Genomic DNA, 9,447 nt, shown 5'->3' on the forward strand with positions numbered 1-9,447 from the left:
AGGAGACAGCCTTTTCCGTAGCACAACAATACGTTACAGCACAGTAATTTCTTCATCACAACAATAAGCGTAATAACTAAGATATCTATACGCAAAGCATTTCACTTTTGTTTATCATGAGGTAAGTACATTGACTTCTGCAGAACTTAGCTTTCGGAGGACGATAAGTACGACACTTCCACAGAATTATCTTACAGCAAGACGCACATTTAGCGCTACAGGACACGTATTAGAGTGATTAATTTTGTACTTAAAACATTTATTTTTAAAGATTTTTTGAATTACAAAGAAAGTTTTCAGTGATACATTTCATTTCATTGCTGTAATCTGTAACACCTGAGGGTATAATTACATTAATCCTCAGGGGGGTACACGCTTACTTTGTGTACCATGTGTGTGGCAACCACAAGGAACCCTAGCTAATATGGTATTTGCTTATACAACTTTACACATCGGTACCATATTTCTCTAACACAGAATTACACAGCTATCTGATTATTTGACAGAGAAACAAACATTCTTTTTACTACGTCAGTGACAGACGTTTACGCAATTACAGTTGGATAACTTAACACTTATGAAACTGTATTTTGTCTGTACTTTGTGAAATGTTCATATTTTTTCGGATTCATTGTGATACTATGAGAGCTTTGAGATATTTGGTATGGGATCATGATTTTGAAGTACGTTTGAGGTAGATGACACTATTGAAATGAGCAGAGAATTTTTTTTACGTTTTGAAATTATTGGAGGAAGTTACGACGATTTTAAGATTTGACTGAAGTGTTATGATGTTATTATTACGACGACGATGTGTACTATGCTGTTGAGGTATGTTTATGATAAATAAGCTGATGCTATATGAGGAATCTGATTATGCTATGTAGCTATTATGATGAAATATTGAAGACGTGTTGATGAATATGAATATGTATATGTGTAATAAGGTAAGGAATAAGGAGTAGGGGTTAGGGACTCTGATTTATGAAAAGGTTGTTGGAAACCAAGAATCGTACTTTAAGAGTTATGAAATGTGTGTGTATATGCATGAATGTATCACAATGCCACTGAAAATTTTTTTGGACACTGTTATATTTATAGGGTTTTGTTTCTACAGATTTGCAACACTAATTCTTGACCTGTGAAATATTTTTATATGAGACTACCACGGTAGCAGAATCTCCTGTCGTAAATATTTCCGTACGAAAGTTAAGTGACCACCTGCACGTAATGCGTCGCGGGCACCCAGCTGTGTCAGACGCCTGGAGAAAAAGCCATTATTGCAAGCCCTTTTCAGCGGCTCAGGTAGCACAAAAAAAAAAAGGGGAGGCCATTATCCTTGGAAATATTCTTACATCTGCAAACCTGATAACGACAAGCGTCTTTCTACGAGAGTTGAGAGCTACTAACTTATGAAATGTCACATGACTACTGAATGATATTTTTATGCTTTGCTTTTCATAGTTGCTTATTTCATTTGACATCTGTTTTCCAGCTGTGTTGCAGCATTGCTTTTATAAAATTAAATGCATTTGCTAATGTGAACACTTTCTGTCAACAGATTTATTAAATAATTATTTTCTGATCCACATTCTTCGAAAAAGGAGCTCTTGGAATGGAGAGAACAATAAGAAGGAACTAATAACTGCATTCATAATTTTCTTTTCAAGTAATTGGTAACTTTTTGGTAGAATAACTTCTTGTGGTGCACCACTTTAATTACATAGACATTAAGATGTGAATATGCATTTCCCTTATCTGCATTGTTGTTTAGTGTAATATTTTTTCTGCTTGCGCTATGTCATGTTTAGGTATAAGTTGCTGCCGTTTGCCAGGCATAGTGTTATTGAATTTGACTTTTGCTCATTTATGCTGCTAGCTTTGCCAATTTGCATTTTTTGCATTGCTGTTTGTGTTGATTTGTTATGTGATGCTGCATTGCCTCGTCCCTTAGTTTAGCATCTGAGCTCAGTAGATTTAAGTTAGCTTAAGAGGGGGTAGCCTCTAAGAGAATGAGTTGCGATGAATTGGAAGAAATGCATTGAGAAAACAGGTTTAGGTAGGATTTTCTTGGAAATAAATGTTGAGGTAAGAAATGTGTGAACATATAAATACAGAAAGCATGCTTAGATAGAATTTTTTTTGGTGGAAACAGAGGATGAAATAAGAGGAAAGATATATGAAGTTTTGGGTTGGACTGCAGTACCAAATGTTACACTGAAAACGAACCCTGTCCTTTCCTATTGGTGTTATCCCACTATGTGTTTGTGTACCCTTGAGTATTTGTTTTCTTCCTGTCTCTGTGTACTGTTTCATAGAATTTTTTTTCTCTTCTAATACTAAGCTATATTCACTATGAGGAGGAATACTGTTATCCTCAAATATAAGTTGCATTAATAATATGTTATTTTCTTTGTAAAATTGTTTACAATTCTGTTCTGTTTCAATGTTCATGTGTGAAATTAATGTTTCGAAAACTATTCTCATTATTTTATGTATGTACTTATGTCACTATTTTTGTAACACTGATGTATATGTTTATTTCTATTCTTTTGTAACGCCTGTTTTACTACAAATGTTGTCTGTATTGTTATGTTTTTAATGATGTATTTTGTACCTTTGTAATTGTATTCTTATGTTATAAAATTGTAATTGTCACCAGTTCATGACATTATTAACTTGTTAGTTACATTTCACTGCACACGTTTCTGTTGGTCATAGTATGTGGACAATATGTGAGAAGTAGGGACTGTTAGTGTTTGCACGTGTGTTAATAACTCAGCAAGGGACTGGATAACAGCATTGCTGGTTCTAAGGACAATTTCAAAAACTTTGTGAGTGCACAAGTGGTGGTTTATGGACTTGCTATATTATCCGCAAGACTCTTCAATGGTGATTGTGCACCTGCACAGTCACAACAGATGGCTGCTGGCCATCTCTACAAGGACTACAGTGGGTCTGCATCTTTGATGGCCCACCAATACCGTAATCTCTACAAGGACTACAGTGGGTCTGCACCTCTGGTGGCCCACCAATACCACAATCTCTACCAGGACTCCAGTGGGTCTGCTCTGTGATGACCTACCTACCAATCTTCTTCAAACCGTCGAATGACTCTGCTGTGGGTTTGCTCTGTTGTGGCCCATTACCTGTCAGCATGTCAAGAGTCAAGACTGCATGGAAATCCACTACTACCGTGTGCATTTTCTTCTACTGCTCAGACTTTGAGAAAAACACTACTATTTTACCGTGATGAATGATCAGGACTGTCTTTATGGACTGTGAGAAAATTTTAGCTTTTGACCAACATTGTATCAATAAGTGTGTGCATTTGATATGTTTGTTATTGTAATTATGAAAAATTTTATCAAATCATTATTGGCCACTGCCCAAAAATATTTTGTAAAATTTTTTGTGAGGAGCATGGGGGCTATGTAAGTAGGCTGTTTATGTTTTCTTATTGGCAACGTTACGTAGCGCTCAGTATGAAAATCACTGGCTGTGCTGTGGGCAGTCTGTGTCTGCTTTGCATTGTTGTAATACTCGCCATTGTAGTGTTAGGCAGCTGGCTGTGAACAGCGCGTAGCGTTGGGCAGTTGGAGGTGAGCCGCCAGCAGTGGTGGATGTGGGGAGAGAGATGGCGGAGGTTTGTAATTTGTCATGAACTGATATATATATTATGACTTGTGATGATATCAAGGTAAATACATTGTTTGTTCTCTATTAATATTTTTCATTTGCTAACTATCCCTATCAGTAGTTAGTGCCTTCAGTAGTTTGAATCTTTTATTTAGCTGGCAGAAGTGGCGCTCGCTGTATTGCAGTAGCTTGAGCAGCGAAGATTTTTGTGAGGTAAGTGATTTGTGAAAGGTATAGGTTAATGTTAGTCAGGGCCCATTCTTTTGTACGAATTATTGAAAGTCAGATTGCGTTGCGCTAACAAAATATTGTGTGTCAGGTTAAGCACAGTCATGTAGAAATGTTCAAAGGGGAAGTTTCAATAGAACAGGAGCCAGTTGGAAGTTACATTTACCCAGGAAAAAACAAAAAAAAAATTCAAAACATCATTTTCCTCAAGGGATAAAATTGCATAATAATAAAGTGGCAAAAGGAATAAAAAGTATTAATGACACACATTTGTTTCGAAAGGCAATTAAAACGTTTTTAATGAATAATTTATAGCACACTGTTATAGATTACTTTGAGGATTTAGGGTAGTGGGTACTAATGAAAGTGGATAACTACAGTACCGTGTCGTATTTCAATACATGACCATAGTTTACTGCTTTCACAAGGGTATCGTGTGTCATGATGTAAACTGCATGATAGCAATGTCTACTGACTAATTTTTCAGGTGGACTGAGGGGCATAGTAGAACGTGGCGGGATTGGAATCTGGAGTTATGCAAGAGGCATAGCAGCGTATTCACAGCCTAGGAGCCATCAGTGAGTGTCTTTAGTGTTGTGGCAATGAAGAGAGGAACTGTGTTCTGTATTACCAGTTACCTAAAACAGTCCTGGAGTCTGCAACGGGTGTCCTTAGTGTGTGCAGCAATGAAGAACAAAACTATGTTTTGTATTACAAGCTACCTGAAAAAAATTCTGTATCAATCAAGGGACATTATACAATATTATGGATTTATGAATGAGGCTGTCCAGTTGTTAAAACGCAGGACTCATATTGAGAATAATCGAGTTGCTCCGTGTGGCCTTAACGATTTGGGTTTTCCCTGGTTTTCCTACATCGCTAATACAAATGCCGGGACGGTCGCTTAATCAACGTCATGGTCGACCACCTATCTTATCCTCATACACTAATTATCCTATAGTCATAAATCATGTTATGTGTGTCGTATGTTGTATATTTTGAGCCGGCCGAAGTGGCCGTGCGGTTAAAGGCGCTGCAGTCTGGAACCGCAAGACCGCTACGGTCGCAGGTTCGAATCCTGCCTCGGGCATGGATGTCTGTGATGTCCTTAGGTTAGTTAAGTTTAACTAGTTCTAAGTTCTAGGGGGCTAATGACCTCAGCAGTTGAATCCCATAGCGCTCAGAGCCATTTGAACCATTTTGTTGTATATTTTGACCTACTGATTTGCAGTGCATTACCTTCGCAAATCCTTCATCACTGCGAGATGATCCTTTGACGAATAAATAAATAAATATATCAGCATCAGGAAGGTTGCCCTCCAGCGTGAGGTAAGCCAGACGACAGTGTAGGACATTCTCCAAGACAGCTGCCTCTAACCGTACCACTTATACCGCTTGCATGCCGTATTATCTATGGACTTGTCTCTGCGGCGACTATTTTGTCCTGATTTGTGCACAGGCAACCATGGTGCTAGGAATTCTGTCAGCCATCCTATTAACAGATGAGGTTATCTTAACGAGGGGTAAGATCATCAACCTCCACAACACCTGCCTCAGGGTCATTGGGAATCCCCAAATTATGGTGACAGCGAATTATCAACACTGGTTCAGCCTCAGTGTGTTGGGGTGAACTATTGGCGATAGGGTTGCTATCAGGTGAACTGGTTGATAAATGTAAGAAAAAATTGCATTATATGAAAATAAAGTGTTATTTATTTTGCAATATTACTTTGTTTAAAATATGTTTATAATGGCTTTTGACAATATTTAAGAAATAATTGTCACTGCTAGACAGCTTCACGGCATCTTTGCAGGCTTTGTTTGCGTTAGAATACATAAATAGCTCACTTTTTATTAAATTCAGAGATGATGATTCTTTAGTTTCTCCCGGCGTATTTGATAATCAAAATATCCAGGGGTGTACTGCCGGTCTACAGTGTCCAACGGGCACAATATTTCGGCGATCATACATGTCGCCATCATCAGGTGACTGACGGACTGAGCTCATGTGAACGTGCCGGTACGGAGATCCGTACGCTATGGCTGCTCAGGGGGAACTGGGTTCGGTCGCGGCGGCGGCCGATTTAAATACCCTCCGCCCGCGGCGCACTCCCTCCGCCGTCCGCGCCCCGCGCCACGGTCGCGCGGTAGAACAGATTGCGTCGGCGTCTGAGATGACGTCGGTGTGATGGCTCTGTCCGCCGTGGTCGTCACGACCGTGGCGCGGGGCGCGGACGGCGGAGGGATTGCGCCGCGGGCGGAGGGTATTTAAATCGGCCGCCGCCGCGACCGAACCCAGATCCCCCTGAGCAGCCATAGCGTACGGATCTCCGTGCCGGCACGTTCACAGGAGCTCAGTCCGTCAGTTCACCTGATGATGGCGACATGTATGATCGCCGAAATATTGTGCCCGTTGGACACTGTAGACCGGCAGTACACCCGTGGATATTTTGATTAAATTCAGAGATGATTTCTTTCGTTCTGCCACCTAATATTCATCATACAAAAGCTCTCTTTGAATGCTTAAGTGGCGGGAATAGCCTATAGAAATGAAATTAATTGTACAAGTTTCTGAAATCATCATCGGTCTTACTAAATATTTGTTGCCATTTTTGCGCAGTGGATGATTCTGAAAAGTCTTAAGAAATATATATTTGATCACATAATTTGTTTAATAATGCAATTTCGCATAAAGTTCATCCACATTCAATTTGAGATTTTGCAGCTTTAAATTTCCAAGAATTGTTAGCAAAAAGGTCGAATTTAACATTGCTGTCTGAATTTAAATTACTTAGTGTAAATAATCAACATGTGTCACTAAAATCAAACCATTTATTTAGGTACTCTAAAGCACTGTCAACAAATAATAACAAGCTGCTGTGAATTTTACTAGTCATTTCAGATGGATACAACATTTTAATGATCTTGTCTCTTTCATATCCAAAGAAGAGTTCTTTTGTTTTCTTCTTTAATCCATTTTTGAAATTATAAATACTGTTACAAAAATCCAGATATGTTATGCAGTTCCTTCCAGACATTTTTGAATTGTATTAATCAAATTTAAAATATGGGAGGGCCATCTTTTCCCCATATGACGTTCCATTTCACGAAAGTTTCTATCCACTGGTTTTGTAAAGTTATTCAGTTTTTGTCTTTTTACAGCAGAATGGGAAAAATGAGCAGAAATTATTAAAATTATGGAGTCTTTGTCATATAACAAAAAAAGTGTGGCATGTCCCATGCAGTTGTGCAATTTTCTTTAATCAAATGTGGTACCAAATATCCCACATTTGAAAATAAGAATAGTTAACACCGAAATTACCACCCATGTTGCCAGCACGTAGCCCAGATGCAATACGAAAAGATAAGTTGTATTTTCCATTTACTTTTTGAATTGCTTGTAAGATGCCATCTCCAGTCTCATAACTATTTCATAAAAATATTAACTTATTTGGAATTTCATTTTTGTCTGTTGAACATTGTATCATTAAAGGAAACGGTATGTGTTTTTCTTGTTAGAAGAACCAGTCAATATTTAATAAAGTAAATTGTCTGTGTTTGGATAATTTTTTACAGTCTGAATAGCATATTGCTCTAGATCCCCGTAAAACAGGGTTTCCAGTTTGGTTCTAGCCAGATGAATACTTGAAGCTGTTCTTGAATTAAGATGTATAATTTTATTCAGTGTTACAATACAGTCCATGAGTCCATATTGTTATAGGACAAATTACGTTCAACACTTCGATATGTGAAAGTTAATTCAGCTGCAGTAACATTTCCTTGGTCACTTCGATACGAACTGTTAGACGTGGCAACAGAAGCAGGGAACAGATATTTCATAAGGATGCAAGGTGCTTTTTCATTTCTGATTTATATTTATGCTATTTTCTTGCCCAGTGTTGCCTAGCCCCAAAATAATAATAATGATCTCTTCACATGACCCATCATAAACCAACAGTCCAGCCAACGATCATAATCAAAACAAAACGCGCACACCACATGCAGTGCACATAACGCATGGAAGCACAAAAGATTTTCCCACTGACCTGTCTTATTCCAGTACAAGCAATTGTAATTTCGCATACTTTGCATTTTCCATTATATTACTTCTGTGGATCATTAATTAACTAATCACGCTGTTCGATTTCTCATTGTTTTCTATACGTCTGCAAAAAATGGTTCAAATGGCTCTGAGCACTATGGGACTCAACTGCTGTGGTCATCAGTCCCCTAGAACTTAGAACTAATTAAACCTAACTAACGTAAGGACATCACACACATCCATGCCCGAGGCAGGATTCGAGCCTGCGACCGTAGCAGCAGCGCGGCTCCGGACTGGAGCGCCTAGAACCGCACGACCACCGCGGCCGGCTTATACGTCTGCAATCGTATGTTCTGTACCTTCTTATCTACCTTCTTGGTGCATTTTTTGTGTGTAGTTTATGAACTATCTACTTCATTCGTTCCAAGTCTAAGCTTGTGTTTTGTCTCCGTGCAGGGAGTATCCAGTCTACTAAAGTTGCCTTTATCTATGATTCGCTATTACATAACGCTATAAACCCGAATAATCGAACTTTATTGGATTCAGTGCGCCGCTCAGGTTGGTGGAGATCGTCTCGTGAAGACTCGAAATGTTGCGACTAGTGCCGAAATGTGATGAACAGTACATTGGACGCTGTCGGGTAGCTTTTCATTAAATAATAATCCACAGATAGTTGTTTACTTACTTCACAAGGTGTAGCAGCCTCTTACTACTCGCAAAGAATATGAAATTAGTGGGTTGTAACTCTTTCTCAGTTGAAGATCTTACAAGAAACTTTGACATCGTAAATACTGACATTTGAGTGCTCAGTTCGTGGTCCAGTTACTCAGCCGATCCGTTAAACGCTAAATTAGTGTCAATTTCTATAGTCTTTTAATGATTTACGTCAAATGGATCACATAAAAAGCCGTAGTAGGTGAAATAAAGTATGAGGACGCGCTGAAAAGTAATGTCTCCGAATACTTTATGTGAAAACGCTCGAAACTTTTTCAAATAAGACCAACGATCTTAACGTTCTACATCTTCATTTTTCATCATATTTCATTCTCGGCATTGTAGCCGTGGCGACGAACACATTCCTCCCAACGAGAGACCAGTTTGTTGATACCACCCCTGTAGAATGTTTGACTCTGTTGACGGAGCCACAGCCTCACGTCCACTTCCACCGCTATCCGAGTGGAGACCTCGGAGATGTCCTTTAAGTTTTGGAAAAAAATGAGAATCGAGTGGGTCCAAGTCGGAACCACATGGTGGATGATCGATGACAGTGAAGCCAAGGCGTCGGACTGTTGCAGGTGACGCAGCGCTCGTGTGTGGTCTGGCGTTATCGTGCTGAAGGAGACGCTGCTCCATGTGCGAACGGACTCTTCGAATTCGAAACTAGGTTACAGCACGTTGATTTCCGTGCACCGACATGGTTACGTTACACACCGCCAAGCACCGCTACCGTTTGGAATCCTGTCGTGGCAGAGGGCTGCAAATATGTAGACAGGAAGAAAAAAGTTGTGAAGTGTAAATAAGTTTAGTTTTATTTAAAA

Source organism: Schistocerca piceifrons, chromosome 5, assembly GCF_021461385.2.
Source record: "Schistocerca piceifrons isolate TAMUIC-IGC-003096 chromosome 5, iqSchPice1.1, whole genome shotgun sequence".
Taxonomy (NCBI): domain Eukaryota; kingdom Metazoa; phylum Arthropoda; class Insecta; order Orthoptera; family Acrididae; genus Schistocerca; species Schistocerca piceifrons.